Source organism: Agelaius phoeniceus, chromosome 2, assembly GCF_051311805.1.
Source record: "Agelaius phoeniceus isolate bAgePho1 chromosome 2, bAgePho1.hap1, whole genome shotgun sequence".
NCBI classification, from domain to species: domain Eukaryota; kingdom Metazoa; phylum Chordata; class Aves; order Passeriformes; family Icteridae; genus Agelaius; species Agelaius phoeniceus.
In genome coordinates, this window is record NC_135266.1 from 62,059,900 (window position 1) to 62,079,418 (window position 19,519).

At 42.5% G+C, this 19,519-nt stretch overlaps 1 long non-coding RNA gene across 3 annotated transcripts in view; it reads left to right on the plus strand.

Annotated features, from left to right (window-relative positions):
• The window catches only part of LOC143693467 (uncharacterized), a 151,272-nt gene that overhangs the window by 87,895 nt on the left and 43,858 nt on the right, over positions 1 to 19,519 (plus strand). The window contains exons 2-3 of one of the 3 annotated variants that reach the window (XR_013181164.1): positions 10,677 to 10,768; positions 13,463 to 13,665. The exons of 1 other annotated variant lie outside the window; for it this stretch is intronic. This is a non-coding gene — a long non-coding RNA (uncharacterized LOC143693467). Of the gene's footprint in view, positions 1 to 3,698; positions 3,793 to 10,676; positions 10,769 to 13,462; positions 13,666 to 19,519 lie in introns of those variants that run through there. One more of the 3 variants, XR_013181163.1, reaches the window with a different exon arrangement.

The window sequence follows — 19,519 nt, forward strand, 5'->3', positions numbered from 1 at the left end:
CTTCAATTTGCATGAAGTAGCATCTCATGTCACTAGGGTCAATGAAGCAATCCCTGTGTTTGGGACCAAAACAAAACAAAACAAACCACAAATAAAACAAACAAACAAAAGAACTCCCAGCCCCCAAAGAAACCAGCCAAACCTCAAAACAAAACAACAACCAAAATACCCCAAACAAATCAAAACCCTAAACAAAAAAAAGCAGAAAAGGAAAGGGGAAAAAAAAGAACGATCCCAAACAGTGATTCTCCATGGGGCAACAAAAGGGATGTGAGAAACATCACTACAGTTTTTGGATGCAAGTTGAGTTAGATAAAGCTCTAGGTGTTTGCTGAGCCATGCTGGCATTGAGGGCTCTGCAGCAGGAGAGCAGATGTGCTCCAGCTGAGACAGTCTGGAGTCAGGGCAGGTGGATTCTCTGTGATTCACTCGTTGGGTAGGTAGAAGAGACAGTGAGACAAAGGCAGAGAGAAGAAGGGATCCTGCAGGGGTTAGCCAATCATAGAAAGAAAGGACATGCTCTCCTTCCCAGGATGTGTTCAGTGCTTAAGAAGAGTCACTTAAGAAGAACTTGGAACGCAAGTACAGTGGACATTTACAGTTGTTGTAAGGACACTCACAGGTCTACTTTGGCTCAGAGCTGAACATACACACGAGGAGTTAATAAGACACATTCGCTGTCCTGAAGAAGTTTTGGTCCAAATGCACATGTCAGGGCAAGGATGGGAAGAGAAATGAAGGTCAGACAAGCCTTGTGCCCACCCAGGCCATGGAGGGGGTACAGTCAGGGGAGAAGGGATTCCTGTTTCTCTCCTCATGCTGGTGCACAGTTACAGCCTACACCACTTTGATGGGAAAACTCTATTGGTGAAGTAATGTCAGGCCTCTGAACTCCTTGGAAGCAGATGATGAGTCTGGAGTCATCATGGAGTTTTCTCCAGGTAATTTTAGTTATGTGTTTAGTGGGGAAAAAATGGGCGTAGGTAAACTTGTTAACGGAGCGTTTCTATCAAGTTAAAATTATACATCTATAGACCACCATGGTCACCCATTGCTGCTGCACCCAAGCAAAAAAAGTGACTTGAGGCTTACAAGGCCCCTTCAATCTAGTTGATGGTTTAGCAGCCCTGAATTACACTGCGGAAAGCGAAGGACCAGAGGAAAAGTCAGACTTTGTAAAAGCCATTCTAAGGAAAGCAGATTCCCTATCAATCCATTCTGCACTCTGGGTTACCTCCCCAGGCCCTTGGTGGTCCCACATCCCTTTTCCAGTGCAGAGCAAAAGTGAGATTTTCCCTCTTGTCCTGTGCTGCAGTTAAGCTCAACAGAGATTAGGGACCTGCTTATGCAGGTGCAAGCCAGAGCAATCCCAGGGGAGTGCCTTGGGTCTTGGCAGTGCTGAGATTTGCTCCGTTGTGCAAATGGGTTCCCAGTACACAGCAGGCTTCCCACTCCTTATTCAGTCATGGCTTGTCCTGGGCTGACCTGGATGCAGCAAGTGAGAAAAATAGCGGACGGAGCCTTGCTTAATCCTGGGCTCTCTTTGAACTGCCAACCCAGCCTCCTCTGTACCAGCATGTTCCATTGAGAGGATGTGGACAAATATATCTGTGCTGAGGAGTGGCAGAGGCTGCAGTCTGCATTTAGAAATGCTGAGCAGTGTGTTTTTCTAAGCTGGCTAATTAGTATGGGCTTGAAACGAACGGCTGTGTTTAACTGACAAGGCAATATGCCCTTCACCCATCCCTTGAGATGTCAGGAGAATTATTCCTTTCGAAAAGCGTGCCTGTTAACTCGTTCCTCTCTATCCCCCTTGATCTTTTCAATATAAGCCTCTCCCTCTGCATTTCATTTCTCCCTGTGGAGGGAACCATGAAAGCAAACCATGCTGATTTGCAAATGGCTCTTCCTCCCTTGCCTGCTGGCCTGCATGGCTGTGTCTCCTGTGCCAGGGACCCTGGTCTCATGTGAGGAGCTGGGGAAAAGACAGCACTACCATCATCACAAAGTGTCACGACTGGTGCAATCCCAAAAACATGCTATTAGAGGAACTGAACTGCTGCAGATGCCTCTGTCCTTCTCCAGTGCAGTGAGGAGATCAGGAAGACACAATGATTCAGCAGGCACAAATTTCCTCCCAGGTTATTCCACTGGGCTCTGGATAAAACTAAAAATCAATGACTTGGCCTTTAAATGGGAAGGAGAATAGAGTTTCCTGACAAACCTCCTTATGATCCAAGTACTGTGCAACCCTAGTGCAATATACACCCATATATCCAGATACTTGTGATTTTTCCCCACACCAAGATCCTTGTTATTACTTGATGAAACCAGAGTCTAAAGTGGGAAATAAACAAAAGGAAATAGTGGGAAAGAAACAAAAGGAGTATAGTAATAAATAGACACTGATGTTTAGGATCAAATCTTGACCTCAGTTTGAAGGGTTCTGTATAACAGTAGGAAATGTATGTAGATATCTGCAGTTGCACACACTGTTGGGTATATCCAAGAATTGAGAAGTTAATTGCCACACTGGCAAATGCTGCACTTCTCAGTGTTGGTACAAGTAGTGAATGTGGACTTGCACAGGAGTCAGAGGAAGTTTTCAGTGTTTAGGTTGCCCTTGAGATACAAGAGGCATAATTTTGCAAGATAAATGTTTATCTTTTGCATTTCCAGAAATATGCTTGAAGAGACTCTCTTCCCTCCCACAAGGGTTTGTTTGGCACTTGAAGAGACTCGCTTGCTTTGCATTTCCAAATACAGATGCCTGTAGTTTGGCTTGCACATCCAGGGAATGGGCTAACAGTAGCTGTATTCCAGAAGTGCTGAGTACTTCTCCACATTATTTACAGTTACTGCAGGATGCAGATCTTTAGGTCTTCACAAGGTCAAGTCACCTAGACTTAGAACACTGCAGCATGGAATTACAGTCCTATTTTGAGCCACCAACATTTTTGTTAATTTTGTTTCAAGCCAGCAATTGTCTGCAGTATCATACCAAATTAAAAAAAAAAAGAAAAAAAGAAAAAAAAGAGGCAGAAAAATGTAAGGGAGTTAAAGAGGTTTGGCTGTGATTAACATTGCTAAACTTTATGCAGCAAAAGGAGATGGCTTCAGGGACAAGTGACCCTTGTGACAGACTTCCCAAGTCACAGGATGTCAATGTTTTTTGAAGGCACCTACTATGTATTGCAAAGGACTGATGTGAAAAAGTGCATGCTGTCCCTAGACTAAATAAGAGTCCCTCTGTTTCCAACTTAGAAAAGACAGAAAGAAAGACTGAAAGGAAGGGAGAGAGAGAGAAAAAGCATGTCACAGATGAAAGCACGTTCTCAAAGGTCAGGGCAAAGTGTCCTTACTTCAGCAAATGCTCTGGCGTAACTTCATAATGAAATAATCCTGCTATCTGATACTGCCTGAGAAATAAACAGTGTTTTTATAAAGTTCTTGCCCATTTCACAGCACTTCCCTGTGACACTGTAATAAAGTAGGTTGCAGCAAGTATCCTGCATGCCATGCCTCCAAATGTACCAGTTAATTACTGAGCCCTTTAAACCTACTAACAAGACAAGCCTTGTTCTTTCAACCTATTGCTTTTTGCCAAAAAAAAAAAAAAAGAAAAAAAGAAAAAAAAAGTCATTGGGCAAATAAATCTTTCCAGAGAAAACAGATTTGTTTCCAAATCAGTCAACTGTGCTGAACTGGAAAGGAAGAAATGTTATTTTTTCCAGGATGAAAGCAAAACAAGATCTCTCCCTGTTTATCCTGTCTCACCCTTTTCTAAAGAAGGTCAGTTTAATTTCTTCATTACTTTTTCCCGCTGTCTTATTTATCTTGAAGTCTTCTAGTCTTTTTCAATTTCACTGTCAAAGCCCAGCCTAGTTGGTCCAACACAGGAGTGCACTGTGCTTTGCTCTTCACAGCCATGTGAAGATCCTGAATAGAGCTGGGTGAACTGTAACCACCCAGACATTCTCCTTTCTTACTTGCTTTCTCCATGCTCCTGAAAAAAACCATAAATCTCAAGCATTTGTTGTTGACTTAGGTTCCTTTTAGCATCCTATTCATTACAGATGCTCCAAAGCCTGTGAAAACAATCACAAATTCAGTCTGCCCCAGCCCTATGTATTGTGCTATGATGAAATACAAATTTTGTACCATAAGCGTCTTCTAATACTGGTGCCTGGGACTGAGTTTGGAAGGAAGGAATGTCAGTACAAATACAAAACAATATATTAAGCCTGAGAAAGGAGCTTTGCTACCCTTAAAACCAGTAGTGTTTGATCTTTAACTATGAAGGAGCCTAGGGCAACTCTTGGGGAGGGGGGGGAGACTACATTTCAGTTCCAGTCAGCAGAGGCCATCATATTTGCCTGTGCCAGCCCAGATAGAATACAAGTGGTGTTTTGCATGCCACAGAGTCAAATGCAGAACTGATGTACATATCTTTGAATAGCCATGGTCTGTAAGAGAGGGTCATTAGATCAGTTTAATCTCCTAGATGACACCTTAAGGAAAGAAAAATGCATCCTGCTGAATTCTCCTCTAAGTGTTCTCATTGTGCTGGGTTGGTTACACCAGTTTAACCTCTTCTGCAGTCACGTACACTCCACTGGTTTTGGAGCATCAGCAGAACAGCCTGAAGGGAGGTATATGCCACCTGCCTTATGCAGGTCTTGGAGTGAAAGGCTCTGACACAGGATCAAGTGCCCAAGCTTTATCTACAGCCCCTTCTGCCTTGTGTTACCTCACTGCTGCCTCGGGTGCTGCACATGCAGACTCCACAACAGGAGCAGGGGTTGGGAAGGGATGACTCAGGCACCGTACCCTGACCAGGTGCCTGCACCCCAAACGTGTCTGGACAAGTCTAGAGGCAAACCAGGTTCATGCAGTGCACACACTGGAGAAACTGGGAGAGCCACCACAGCTAAAGGCTCTTGGTGAAACCCTCCAGTGATATCTTGAACCCATAGGCAAATTCAGTTCTCAGCTTGGTCTCTACACAGCTCTGGTCACAGCCCTGTGGTACTATGAAATGTGCTACTTTTAAAACCAGAAAACTACAGGATGTGATATATGGCAATGTCTGCAGGATTCCATGTCTTTGCTAGCAAAATGAGCAGCAATTTCACATCTTTTTTTTTGCAACTCTAGTTCAAGTGCCAACATTAGTTTAGCAGTCCTTTCAAAACAAACCAGTGCTCCTTCAAGGCACTCTTTGGTCTCTAGTCAGATTTTATCCACTGTCCCAGAGCTGCTACTGGATTTATTTTACCACATTGTTGTTCATTTGCCCAGACACTGGAAGATTAGTTATGCATTTTGCTCTTTTCCAAATTTTGGTGGCCCAGAATGGAGATCTTCCTACACCCACTGTTTCATCAGAAATGCTTTCCATCTTCCAGTGTTTGTTCCTTTTAAAGGTGGTGCAGGGCTTTCTGAAGTTACCTGGGTGCTCCTGCTGGAGTGAGAATTTTTCAGGATGTAGTCAACTGCTTATTTCCAAGGGAAATGTCATCCGAGGAAGCACAAGTACTCTTTCTTGAAGTGCTGCATTTCCCAAGGTGCAACATCTCTGTCAGAGAGAAGTGCATGTTTCTACACACAGATTTCTCTGGCACACAGGTTTCTACTAAAATTAATTGTCTTGGTGGTACTTTCTCTAAACTGGATTCTGAGATGAGAACTGATCCCATAATACCAAAGCCATTCAGAAAATGCTACCTAACTCATCTTAGCTCAGGCACCCACTGCTGGGATGTACAGACTGTTGTTAAATGTCAACTGACCCATTCTGCTGACTATCATGGGAATGTATCCACACTCCATCATCAGTGTTTTCAGTACTCTGGCTCCCTCAGACCTCTGGGGGTTGTCATTTTGAATTATTGTTAATATAAAAGAAACTATTTCCACAAAAGCAAATGGAGTGGCTGTGAAAATTGTCACACTCCCATTGAAGTCAACAGGAGTTACCTGAGTGGGAGAAGATGGCACCAGTTTTTTCTTTATAACCAGTGTTTATTCATTCCCTCTAGGTGCCCCTAAAAGCTTTACACTGCCAACATTTCTCTAGATAGATGTAACCCAGCCTGCATGAAAGCAGCATTTGCCAGCTGGGCTTCCAAGAAATTACAGTGCACAAATAATTACTCTAGAGGAGAACAGCCTTGGCAGCAACTACCTAAGTACTGGAGAAATGCAAGTAGTCAAAGGGCAAGGCTTTGGAGAGCACTGCCGCAAACTATCTGGTGGAGCGTGTTAGAGAGACATTCAGCAAATGTGACTGAGGCCTCTGGTTCCCCGCCAGCTGCCAGGTTTGGAATTACAGCCATAGCAATTAGCCATGATTACTTCCCGATGTTGTTAAGTACAGTGCAAAGATCACCAGTCGTAGTAGTTTCTTTTTGTGATGTTTAAGTGCAGTGCCAGAGAGGAGTATCAGATCTCAGGTCTGAAGACTAGGGATGTGTTGGCAGGTGTGCCCAGGGAAGAGACAGGAGGATCAATATTTACTGTTTATGCTTAGCAGGTCCCCCTCTAGACATGCACTGGCAATATCTGTTAAAACATTATTGAATGGATAAATAAAGATAATAACCCTAAGTAGTGCTGAAGAGGTTATAAAGTCATCCTGTGACTGTAGTAGTCCAGCCAGTTGCCCTGTAGTTTGACAATAACCTATTCCCTTATCAAAAGCATGAAGAAAAGATCTATTTTGTTGCACAACCAAAAGCAGTAAATGTTAATAAATTATTGGGCTTTACTTAGAACTTCTGTCCACCTTTGGAAGGGCACTGGTTAAGACTGCTAAGATCTCACAGACAAATTGATGAGCAAGTGTCAAAACTATATGATCTGTATAAGATCTGTATGAGCACCCTTCATATCAGGTTATCAAAAAAATGTTTCCATCTGAGGTCCTTTGGGGATCATATCAAAAACTGGGAGAGAGCACCTCTCTAGGCAGCTTGGGATACTGCTTGCTAATTACAACAGCAGAAGTAACCTATGCAATATTGTTATTTAAAGCAGGGGTAAACAAAATATTCTAAGCTCTCTACACCTTAATTTTGTGTTTCAGGTTTACAATTTCAGTGAGTATAGGATGAGGGCTATTTACTCTGCTGTGTAACACCATCATAAACAGTCTTTTTCCTCTTCATTTAAATACTCCCATACTCCTACCTCATATCCTCAAGGCTTTTCTGAAGACTGGGAAGTAAAGATAGTGAAGATAGGGTCTGTGTGGAAAGATGAATCAGTTCAGCAGATCATGTTGGAAGACTTGCTTATCCCCATTGACATCAAAACCTGTTGAAATGTCAAACTGTTCACCCAGAGATGCCATGACTCCAGTCATGCCTTGTTTGCAAAGTCTGAAGTTGAGGTGTTTGAGCCCCAGCTGTTGTGGTCTGTAAAAACAGTCAATGCACACAGAATTACTATTTTTAAGAGCCCACCAAATAATGTACCATCAGTAAAAATCCAAAGTTTTCTTGAGTACCTTGGCTGCTGGACACCTGCTGTGCAAGAGGTGTGATATAGAGCTGTTCAGTTACAAGTGATCAGGAGGCAGAATCCTTGTTTACCTTCCCCAACAGAACAGATGTGACTTACAATCAGACTTTGGCTAAATGATTAGGAAAGAGTATTTTTGCCAGATCAAATGAATGCCCATGGAAACCAACTGTGGCAGACATTAATTCAGTTAAACATTTGAACTAATCCTCTCTGAAATTCTTTTGGTACTTTTTATTCAGCTTTAATTGTTTCATGAACACACAACAGTTTAAACAGGGCCTTAGAACCTATGTCAAGCCCATACAGTTCATTTGATACAATTTAATTTGACCACTTGAGAGGCATAAACATTCTTAGCATGTAAATTAAAGGTGTCTCTGGAAGGCATTCAGCTTTTTACTAAATGTTGTTAAGAAGTAGACAGAAGCCAAACAGAGAACTGTTGTACAGAGTCAGTAATCTGATATTCTGCTATCATAACCATGAAGTTCTTTTTCACAGTAAAAACACCTTAGACTTGAGATTCCAGGATGAGGTGATTTTTTAAATATGAAAGAGTAGATGCTTTGTTCTTCCATAATTGGCAGGAAAAAAGTCTTGCTGAAGTTTGCGAAAGTTTCACTTACGCAAGATTTGGATTTATACTGCTCCCTTACAGGACACAACCTCGTAAGTTATTGTTCCCAATGTTACTAAAAACTGTGTGGTAGTGTAAGGTTAGCAAGTACAGAGCAAACTGTTTGATTTTCTGTGTCTTCTCTGGAGACAGGAGAAATCAGTGGATAAAAAAAATATAGAAGATATTCTCTTAGATCAAGTAGGAACATTTTAACTCTACACCAAGATGAAGGCTCAAATTTTCATTAAGTTAAATTGAACAAAAAGGCTTCAAAGACTTGTCTGGATCTGTATTGTTCAGGAAATAAAGATAATCCTATGACTTCCCAGCAAAGTTTGTTGTAATGAAACTGTGGGCATGCACAGCTCAGGGAAAAACCTTGTGCACACACTAGGAGGTACAGAGCAGCCTTTGCAAGGATAACAATGCCTTCAGGTTCCTGATTTCCTCTTGGTCTCTCCCTGCTAACCAGCATAGCTGGAGAGATACATCTGCTTCTGAAAATCCCAAGCACCTGCAAAGCAGAGGTGCCAAAAAGGATTGACACCTATAAGGCATAAAGGCCACTGTGGGCCAGCCTCACAGGGAGTTCTGGATCTGCTGAGGAGAAGCAGCTTGGAGGGTGAACAAAATGCAGTTTGTACATTTGGCCTCTGGTAGGTTTGGGTATGGGAGAAGTGACACACATGTAGGGGTGCTTCAGCCTCAGGTGATTAGTGAGGGTATCTAGGGGCAGTTAGGCTTCTGGTTTAAATGCCTCAGCACGGGCTGAAAGACAGGATGAATCTTGTTTCCAAAGTTCACAAAAATACCTAGGTAAGCCAGTGGTTACCGCTTTGATTTATTATGCAAAGACAAAGAGAAAGGGGGAAAACAGGAAATAATAATAACCTGCCTTCTGAGCTACTTTAAGTGAAAGTGAAAGGACATTTGTCAGTCAGGCATTTGGAGAGCAAACTCAGCACAATGTTGAAAACCAGGAGACGAAAATGTTCGGAAATTGTGTCCATCAACTTAGCTGCTGTTTTCTTCTTAAGACCTTTTCTTGCCTGCTCTGGAGCAATTTGTGACTTACATTTTGCTACCAATAAACACCAAATGAGTGGTAGAAGCACAGTTTGTCCACAGAAATGGCTGTGGATATGCTCCAACATGGTCCAGACTTCCTAGAAGCTTATCTAAACAAACAACTATATCTTGATGTAGCTTCTCATGCCCAGATTAGGGTCTCCTTTTTCTACCCAGACATATTCTATTTTTCTGTAGGTCTGTATGGGTGGATTTCTATCCCTGAGTAGGGGAAAGATGAAGGGGAACATGCACTTATCTACTTTGGCCAAGGGAAGAGCAGGAGTGATGTCCTTCAAGGATAGGTACAGGGTGGATTTCATAGAGAGATGGACCTCAGGGAGCTGCAGAATACAGGAAGGCTGACTTTGAGGGTCTGGGACAGCCAAGGTTAGAGGGGCAGGTGGAAAGAGTAGGAAGTGAATGGAAGAACAAAGTTACAGTGGTTTGGGAGGCAGTGATACAGCAGAGGTAGGATGGAGCAAACTCTGAGATAAATGCTGAAGACATGTCAGAAAGGGTAGGTGGGGATGAGAACAGCAGGTCAGGAATTTACAGGCTGGGACTGGAGGATAAGGAATGGAAAAGCAAAACGCTCTGGTGTCTCAGAGGGAACAGGCCAAGGTCAAAGAAATCACAGGGTAGCTGTCTCCTTTAATAGGAATTCCTTTAATAGGAATTATTTTTATGAGAATGACATGATTGTATAGGATCTCTCTACCCACTCCAAACCCATGAGAAAAGCTGCCCACTACAGTCTCTTTTCACTTTGACCCTTGTGTTAATTTAATTACTTTTAATTAAAGTATTTTAATTTTCAAAGGGCTTTTAGGAGAGCAGTACTACCTGTGACCTATGGGAACAAGAAGACTGTCTGGAGGTATTTATCAGCTCAAGGTGGGCCTGCTCTACAGACACCTCTGAGACTGCAGGGAACATATAGTGCTTGCTGCTGTTAATTGCAAACTCACTCAACAGCAAAAGCACAGAGCTCAGTTCAGGCTGCAAAAACTCAAATGAGACCTTGAGCAGCTGGAACACCTTGCAGCATGGGGGTCTTATTCTTTAAACAGGAACTTGTAGTGCTGTTTCAGATCCCTGGGGGTACCCAAGAGGTCTGGTCAGCCTGACAAATACCACAGAGGTCTTAAATGCAACATATCCCTTTGGAAGAAAGAGGTGAAAGCCATACAGGACATGTTTTGGCGTCTCAGATTGCACTAGATGCCTCTGCATGAGTAAGCTGTCCTTGTATTTTCTATAACATTCCATTCTCTACTGCTAAAGAAGAGAAGGCAAGGGCCACTGTCAAGACCAAGCAGCACAAACTGACTCCTGCCCCTTCTTTAGGGCTTGTGCTCTCCTGTCTAGGCTGCTTGGTCTTAGATCTCATCTAAACAACATGTAGTTTTCCTGTGATTCTGAGAGAAAAATGCTTCTTTCTGTTTGTTGTCTTTTCCAGTGGGAAGCGTGTGAAATACCCTGACAGCTGTGCCTCACTCACCTAAGGGATGTTTTTCCAGAATGCTCACAAAGACACAGCACAGCCTGGGGGTCTGCTATTAGTGCGTGAGTGTGAGGACACAAAGCCTCTTGGGCATGGTGGAGGACTGTTTTGGGTAGAGGGAGCCAAACCTGGAGCATTCTGACCTATCCTGCATTTGGGAGAGCTCCATGGGATTTTTTTTCAGAGCAATAAGTATTTGGGATCAGCGTGTGCATGACCTTTGGTCAGCTGATACAGACCACTGTGAACATCTGATGACATTTCAGATCTGAAATGAATCACTGCCATTGCTGTCCAGTTTTCTTACTGCAGTCAGTCCCACACTGAACAAACACTCGCTTGTTTGGCTAATCAGGTAGCAAAAAAATAGAAAAGAAAAGCAAAAGTGGTTGCTTAAGACCCACTGCTTTTTGAGGGCTTGGGATTTCCATTGCTTTTGCTGGTCAGCAAAAGCTGCTAAGCAGAACCAGCCGACTGTGCCCCCCCTGTGCTCTGCTGTGGGTTTGGGTTGGAGCGCGTTCCCTCACATCCATAACCGGCCGTGAGAACGAGCTGCACTGCCCTGCAAACCCCTCCCAGCCCGCCTCCCAGAGCTTCATGTAGCTCTTGGCCTGCTCTCATTTTGGCACCACTTCCACTGCAGGCCTCAATTTTACGCAATTATTAAATCTAAGATGAATACTCTGTAGGATACTGACATCAAATCCTAGGCTACAGGTCTGGGTCTCAAGAGATGGTGTTGCCAGTCCTCATGCCCAGAGAGTCAAACATACCCCATGCGACCCAAAATGAGGTTTATTCAACTTACTCCTAAAGCCTCTAGCCTCAGAAGGAGCTCTGGTAGCTCTGTAAGTCCCAGACCCACAGCAAAGGCACAGTGAGCCACAGTGCCCCTGTGCTCACAAGCTGCTGCTCTGGGAATCAGGAGAACTAGGCATTGCTTCCCAGTTCACTTGATGATCTAATACCTGGTGACCCTTACAGACTTCTCAAACTTAGGAAAGAAGAAATGATAACATTGACTTTACCATGACAAACCACTTGTATGAAAAGCATTTTTCATAAAGATCTACAGAGTAAAAAATTCCTATTAGCAGCATCTAACAGTTTAAAAATTCCTATTAGCAGCATCTAACAATTTAAAATAGTCACTATTATTAAAATCACATAATAACTAATTTAAATGTCCTTGGAATACAAAGTCTCATGTAACTATTTTTTAATTTTTTTTAATTTTGTTTTGTGGAAGGGAAATTTTAGGGGACTTGTCTCCTTTCTCTGACTTCCGTAAGATTTTGGCTGCAAGTTGCTGGATGGCAAGGGAGGCAAATTTCTGCTCTTTAGTGTACTGTTTTTACTCCATCTCTATAGGACTTCAGCAGGAAAGCAAATGATTCTTTCTCTTAATCAGCTTACTTAATTCCCTGTCTGATGGACAATCTGTAGCCAGCTGTCTCCAGGTAAGAACCAATGAGCATGGTGAGAGCATAGGGTCATCATACACACAGTCCTTTGCCTTTCCGTCCTAGAATTTTTGCATGGCCCTGGGGATCTTTAAGGTGTTTTTAGAAGGAAGGCTTCAAATGCATTCCTGACTCCTTTTTCTTTTGAGAGAAAACCACAATTACATGGGCAGAGAGTATATAGTGAAGGTTTCTGACTGCCAGGCACTGGAGAGAAGATCTGCAGGAACACTTTTGTTTGTGTAGCTTGGCTTATTTAATCTGGAGTGTCCTTTGACTCAACTGCCCTGTCCTCCTCTCCACCAGTGTGCACAGAAGAATGAGGCTCTTGGGGGACTTCCACTTCCCCCACACAGGAATTTTGCCTCTGACATGTATGAGGAGTAGGAACAGGACTGCAGCAATAAATAAATACCAAAGTGATTAAAAACAAATGTGTGAAGCATTATTAATGATACACTGGAGAGAATGGAAGTGTACTATGCCAGAAACACCATCAGGAACAGAACAGATATCAGGGCTACAGAGTCTGATGTTAAAACAGCTGAAGGGGACAAAGCAGTGATTTACTGTGCAACATCTGAGCCTGCAGCTAGCTGGTTCAGGGTTGATTAGTGGAGTTGCTTTTTGAACTAGCAGGTCAGGTCAGGCCCGGGTCTGTGCAGGTAACCTACCTCTGTCAACAGGAACTGCCATGTTTTGCCTTATTCTCAGTATTCAGCGTACCCCCTGCCCTTCTTCCATGATGTTTTCTATACTCACAGCTCTTGGAGAAGTTTTGACAACTTGCAGGCCAAATGTCCTTGCTTTGAAAGCATTTTTGGAAAGACAGCTGGACTGTCTGAGTGCCCAGCAAAGCCCTCTATTGTGCAAGAGTTTGGTGATACAGGCAGCTCTCCTTTCTATAATTTTTCCCATTTTTCCACTGATATATTTGAAGTGCAACCACCACATATGCAGTGCTTTACTCCAGTAAGTAATTATGTGACAGCTCCTGTTCTGAGCACTCGTGCAACCACGTGCAGACAGAGAAGGAAACAAGTCATTTGCATACAGAGCAAATATTTTGTCATCACCTGCTGTTCATCCTAATGAGATTTTGCCAGACTCATTAGAATGATTCCACGCTTCTTAATACCCACTGGGATTGCTTTATTATTTGATGGAGTCAACAGTTGGCATATGCCACAGTGTCTCTGTATTCAGGTTTCTTGAAACCTCTGAAGGCAGCTAAACAAAGGCAGTGAATAACCAGTTTTGTTTCCTTCTTTCTCCCAGGATGTCTTAACGCTGACACCAGTGACTCATGAGCACCACAGTTAAAGGGATCTCTTTATCAGCCCACTCCCACTGGCTTCTGGAGACAGTAGGCATCTTTTCACTAGGGACTGTCTTCTCTCTGCGTGGCTGAAAGCAAGGACCCTGACCCCTCCCTGCATAGAACTCGTGAGGATTTCTGGTTTTCTATTTCCCCTGTTGGTTTCAAAAATCTTTTTTCAAAAATCATGGGTGGTATTTTTTTCTATCCTCTTACTCTATCACAAAACTACATAAACAACAGGAAGGAGACCTATTAAGAAATTACAGAAGATTTGGGCATGGCCCAAATCCACATGATCCTTTTTGTGTGTAATCTTTCCATACAAGTTGGGGATCATGGATTAGCTCACTTGGTTAGGACTGTGCTATTAGAACATAGTGCTAATAATGCCAAGATTAAGGGTTCAGTCCCTGTATCAGACCACTCATTTAAGAGCTAGACTCGATGATCCTTGTAAGTCCTTTCCAACACGGAATATGAAATTAGCATGCTAGGAATTGCAGTAAAAACTACCCAAAAAATAGAGATTAATGCTTTTTCTCTATTCTCACAACTGTAACCTGAGGTGTTCCAATGGGATTACTGGGGTATAATTGGTTTGGGTGTTACTTATCGTGGAGTAAAAACCAAAAATCCTGAAGTGTGATATTGAAGTTGGCAGTGTCACTTTAAACAAATTCACTCGAGATGATTTTTGCTTTGGGAGTCTCCCTTTACAAACAGACCTTGCCAGGAGCCAGAGTAAACACTATGTTAATCTTAGATCAGCCTTTAATTTTCCTACTTCCTTTCCCTTCCCCTTTCCTTTCTATTTCCTTCTAAGACAGCAATATTATAGACAATTTAAATCAGACATGTCCGTAGCTGAACAACAAAATCACCAACTGAGGACAATGAGAATAACAATAAACTCAACATAGTAATTATTTTCCCATCACACAAGCAATTACAAAAGCCAAGAAAGAACAACTGAGTGCTCTTAAGCTGATATTGATCATTTAATTTTCTCAAGCCATGTAATATTAAGCACGCTAATGCTCCTACAGGGAACCCTGGCAACAATTAAGCATAGCTATGAAAAAGTTAGACTCATTGCAGGCTTGAGCAAGGGGGATAACTCACTGTTTGTGCCAATGGTAGTAATTATGAGCTATGGAAATAGTGAAATGAAAGGCAGATTAATACTTGGGCACAAGTTCAGCATTTCAGAGAGGGTTGTATCTGGCCAGGTTTGTGTCAACGTGGCACACTCTGTTTACCTGGCATTCCACTTTGGTCAGTGGTTGCCACAGGCTGACTGGAGGTGTAGCTTGTGTCTACAAGGTGAGGAGAGAGCTTGGCAAGAGTTTGGCTCGTGAGCATTGTGACGCACAAGCTCCACATTCATGCTGTGTGCTGAGGCACCATCATAGCCTAACACAGGAGGAGCCAAGTTGGAGCTTTTTGCTTTTGGGCTGGTTCTAAACTTGAATCATCTGTTGTTCATTCCACAGAGCGTGAGCCTCTCTTTAGACTTTGAAGTTTGCTTGCCAAAACAGAGGTTCTGGTTGTCTTGAGCATCCTACCTAGTGTCTAACTGCTCCTCCTAGATACTATTAATAGTTCCAAATCGTGTTTGCCAGCCTGTGTGAATACTTGAAATACGAGAGAATACCTCAAAAGAAAATTGATACCTGTGTTGATGCGACTGGGTTGCACCCCAGCGTTTGGTTCCATGTGCAGCTTTCAGATGCTGCTGACTGCCCTGTCTGGGTTTCAGCTGGCCACACTGGGAGCTCAGGCACCTGGCTCATCTGGAGACACCAAGGGTGTGCTGTATCTTCTGAAAACCTGGAGCTGTCCTGCAGTGGAGTGGTTGGCCTCTGGCTGCCTCTCCAGGTGGACATGTGCCTCCTGTAGGTGCTGTGCCACACCTGCCAGATCAGCCTGAGCACCTCAGCTGTCTCACAGCATCTCAGGTGTGATGGCTCATGGTGCTGCGTGTTGGCAACTTAGATGAGCTCATGGAGTTCCTATCAAATGCTTCCAAACAGGGATACCTTCCAGTGCTGCCCTCGAGATTTAAACCATGAGCAAAGGACAAGATTGCTTATGAGAGCAAACTCAGAATTGTGCTTAATTTTGAGCACAAAAAACCCCACAAGGAGTCACCATGGGAGGAGAAAGAATGGTGAACAGACACTGTGGGGTGAGGTTTTCTTCTCCATGCTTTCATGGTGGGTGCAGTAGCAGTTCCTCAGAAGCATTCTTTCTGTAAGGATCCTGTCAGATACAGAGGAAACACCAAATTGTAACCATATGTGGGGGCCCTGCACAATGCAATCCCATTCCAACTCCATTAATTTTAGTTTCTGTTATTTCATGTTGTACCACTTAAATGTCTCTTGGCAAATTATCATCAAAGTCCTGCACAAATTGGTAAAACATTGAATTTTTCCTTTCCTGATTCATGTCAAGGAAGAGAGTCCTGATTTAGACAGGTTAAGAAACTCCACCTCAAACCTTCCACTAGTCCTGTAGGACTTTAAAGAGAGTTCAAAATGTTTGAATCAGTGTGCTTTTATTTCCATTTCCTGAGGGAAGCTGGAGTAATTTATGTTTGCAGTATTTCTGACCATCACCAATCCCTCTAGCCAGTGAAGGGAAAGAGGGAGAGAAAGGACGTGTCAGAAAAGTACCAGATAATCAGACATTCCCTCTAGTAAAGGATCATTAGTGAAAGATACATGGATTCTAATGGTCGTATGGTGTTTAGGAAGCAAGCACCGAATATTCTGGCCCTTCATTTTTTTATTATTTCTTTCATTTTTGTTTTATTTTCCTTTTATTTTTCCTAGTTTCCATATAAATCCATTCTTACAGAACTCCATGGTTTTCATGATAACCAAAAATTAAAGAAGTCAGAAGAATAAGAGTTGTTAGTGACATAAAACATGGGCAGACATAGAAAATCCTGCCCATGCATTATCTGCCTGTGTGCAAAAAAAAAAAAAAAAAGGGTGTGGTTGGGGGAAGCACAGAAGCACAAATTGAAATTTTTTTCCTTTAAATTAGAATTCGACTTATTTTAAAAATGAGAATATTTAAAGTTGTGATGAACACATGTTAAGGCCAGGATTTACAACATTTAATCATACAATTGAGTTATATTGAAAGAAATTTATTTTGTACTAAGCACTCTAAGTTGAATTACCAATTTTGAGGAAAGGTAGAAAACTGAATTTGTGAAAGTCGTGGACTAAGGAGAATTCATGTGTCTGCTCAACTAGTTTTTGAAACAAAACTGTTTGCTTTGTTTATTCAGCTCAAGTGTCCTCCATAGTATATGTGGTATTGCAACGAGGACATTTTGTATAATAATAATAATAGTAAAAGCTGCTAGCCAGAGTGTGTCTTCTAGAAGAAGACACACCTCAAAACATATGGCACCAGCCACTTGGGCAGCTGTGCAGGGAAACAGGCTGGGTTTATGAGCTTAAGATCACTTCTGTGCAAACAGGACCATCCACCTCCTGAACCTTCCCTGACCTTCAAATCCTAAAGCTGCCTTCACATGACACTGCACCTGAACCCATCAGTCGTGCTGCATGAGCCAGCTCAGGTCTGCACCCAGGGCACAGCTCATCTGCACCCAGATAAACTCACCTCGGGCATTGGGCAGAGGGATCAAGCTCGGTCTGCCACCTTATTCACTTTAGGCTGAGAATATCTGAGAGTTGGAGAACCAGGAGGATTTTTTTCCCACTTCTAGACTCTGGGGCCAGAGGATCAGCTGCATTCATCTAAAATCTTGAAAACCTAAGCAATCAGGTCAATTCAACTGCAACATTTTCACAAATGCATCCTTGTAAAATAGATGTATTTCATTTTTCATTTAATTCCACTTTCTGTGGGAGTAGAATCCAACATAAACACAATAATAACAACAACAACAAAAAAAGATGAGTGGATAGTTTACCATTTCCTGCTCTGAAAAAACTATTAAAGCTATGTTTCCAAGCAAATATATACCATTTAAATCAGGAGCCTCCCATGCTGTGTATCCTCTAGGACCTCTTCTGCTCGTAGCTAACATTAACAAAAAGAACAGAATGTGTTTAAAGAAGCCATACCTTATTTAAGAGATGCAATTTAGTATTTACCAAGCAATCAGAATTTATTCTCCTTAAAGACAAACAAATATGAATTGAAAACAAGATTAAAAAGGTACTATAGAGCCAGGTTCCTTGCTTGATGGTTTAAAACATGCTCATTTTTATATACCCTGTCCTAACCTATTAATTCTGAAAGCTATCCACATAGGTTCAGCCAAAGGATTCCTTAATTACACTTCCTGCCTTATTCTGAGCCACGGGTATTCTTGTCAGTCTTGAACATCTTTATTACCCATCCTTCTCAGCCTGCTTCTTGCAGAAAACTATCTCCATCCAATGTGACATTTCAGGAAAGAAGGCTCCTTACAGGCTCCTTATTGACCAGCAAGTCAATACTCTCCACCTCCCACCCCTTCTACACAACAGAATCAGAAGAAAGTTTTTAATGGAATTCTCCATTGTCATTCTTGCTTTCTGTTTTTTCTAGGGAAAAAAAAAAAAGCCAAAACATGAGGTCATCCATGCTTTCCTCCAGAAGAGACATTAAACCTCCACCTAAAGCTTATCATTATTTAATTGTTGCTTTATGCAAGCAAATTCTCTCAATATAACCCAGTATCTGATCTTGCTCTACCTTGAACATGATAAAAGCCCTTGAGAAGGGCTGGTCCTATCTCCATCTCAGTCCTGCAAGATCCTGGACATCTTCCAGTTCAGCATCTAACTGGCATGTGAAACAGAAACAGTGCCTAGTGACAGTGATGAATGGTCTGCTCTAGGCTGTTGCCTGCATTCACACTGCCGGATATTCCTACAGTATTTGATTGCATAAACCCTGAAATCCTTTTGTCCACATTAAGGATGTTTGGTCAGCACTACAAGATCTAAATAATCTCTACAGAGGAAACTGGCAAACTAGTGTCCAGTGTTAGCAGAGAGCGTGCAGAGAAAGTCCACCTGTTGAACGAGACTCACTACTCTCTCATGGCTATGGCAATATGGAATTATCTGAAGTAAACTAATGATTAAAAATGAAATAAAATTGTCCCTTTTTCTACTCCCTCCCACAATGCCACGGGGCAAGGAGAGCTCTTGAAACAGAGATCTCCCTCAAAGTCTGTGCTGTATTTGCAAACCCATCTGAGGTCTATCATCATGTGAGTCCACACCCTGACAATTGCCTGAAGGCTGGGGAGATATTTTTTAGGAAAGGGGAACAAAGAAGCAAACAGAAAGCAACCCCTCCCCTTTCTGCATGTAATACTTTTTTGCTTGCTTATCATCAATAGATTTTGGAGCCTTGAAAAGCAGCATGAAAGAGATGGGTCCTTTCTGCATGTCAGGCCTGCCTCTCTGCAGCACGGGCTGTGGGTTTGCCCTCACAGTGCCCCTGGCAGAGGGGGCTATGACTGAGTGAAGTCTCGTGCAAGGACATCATCTTCCCTTGAAAGGTCTGAAAAAAGCATCCTGACCCCAGCATGTGCCCTTGAAAACCAGGGTAGGGGCAGGAAGAAATGGTTAAATCAGAGCAGGAGAAGGAATCTGAGCTGAATTGGAGTTGATGGGGTTTTTTCACACCCAGAACGTTTTGTTGGTTTGTTGGTAGCTTTAGGCAGCCACTTTAATAAAAAAATAGTCAAAGTTTGGGGAAGACACAAAGAAGTGCATGTGTGTGCATGCTTTTACCAATGCCATTGCTGACAAACTGAGGCTGGATAAAGTACACTTCTTGCTTGGGGGGGATCTAACTGTACACCTTTTGCTACTGCAGAAAGAAAATGCAAAATATACTTACAAAGCCACAATAAAAACATGCTAATGTGTCAGGGGGCCTCTTTTGGCACTTCAACCCTGAGAATCTGCCTGCAAACCCCTTCAGTAACTTCTGCATTGAAAGTTCCCATATGAGTTACCTCAGTT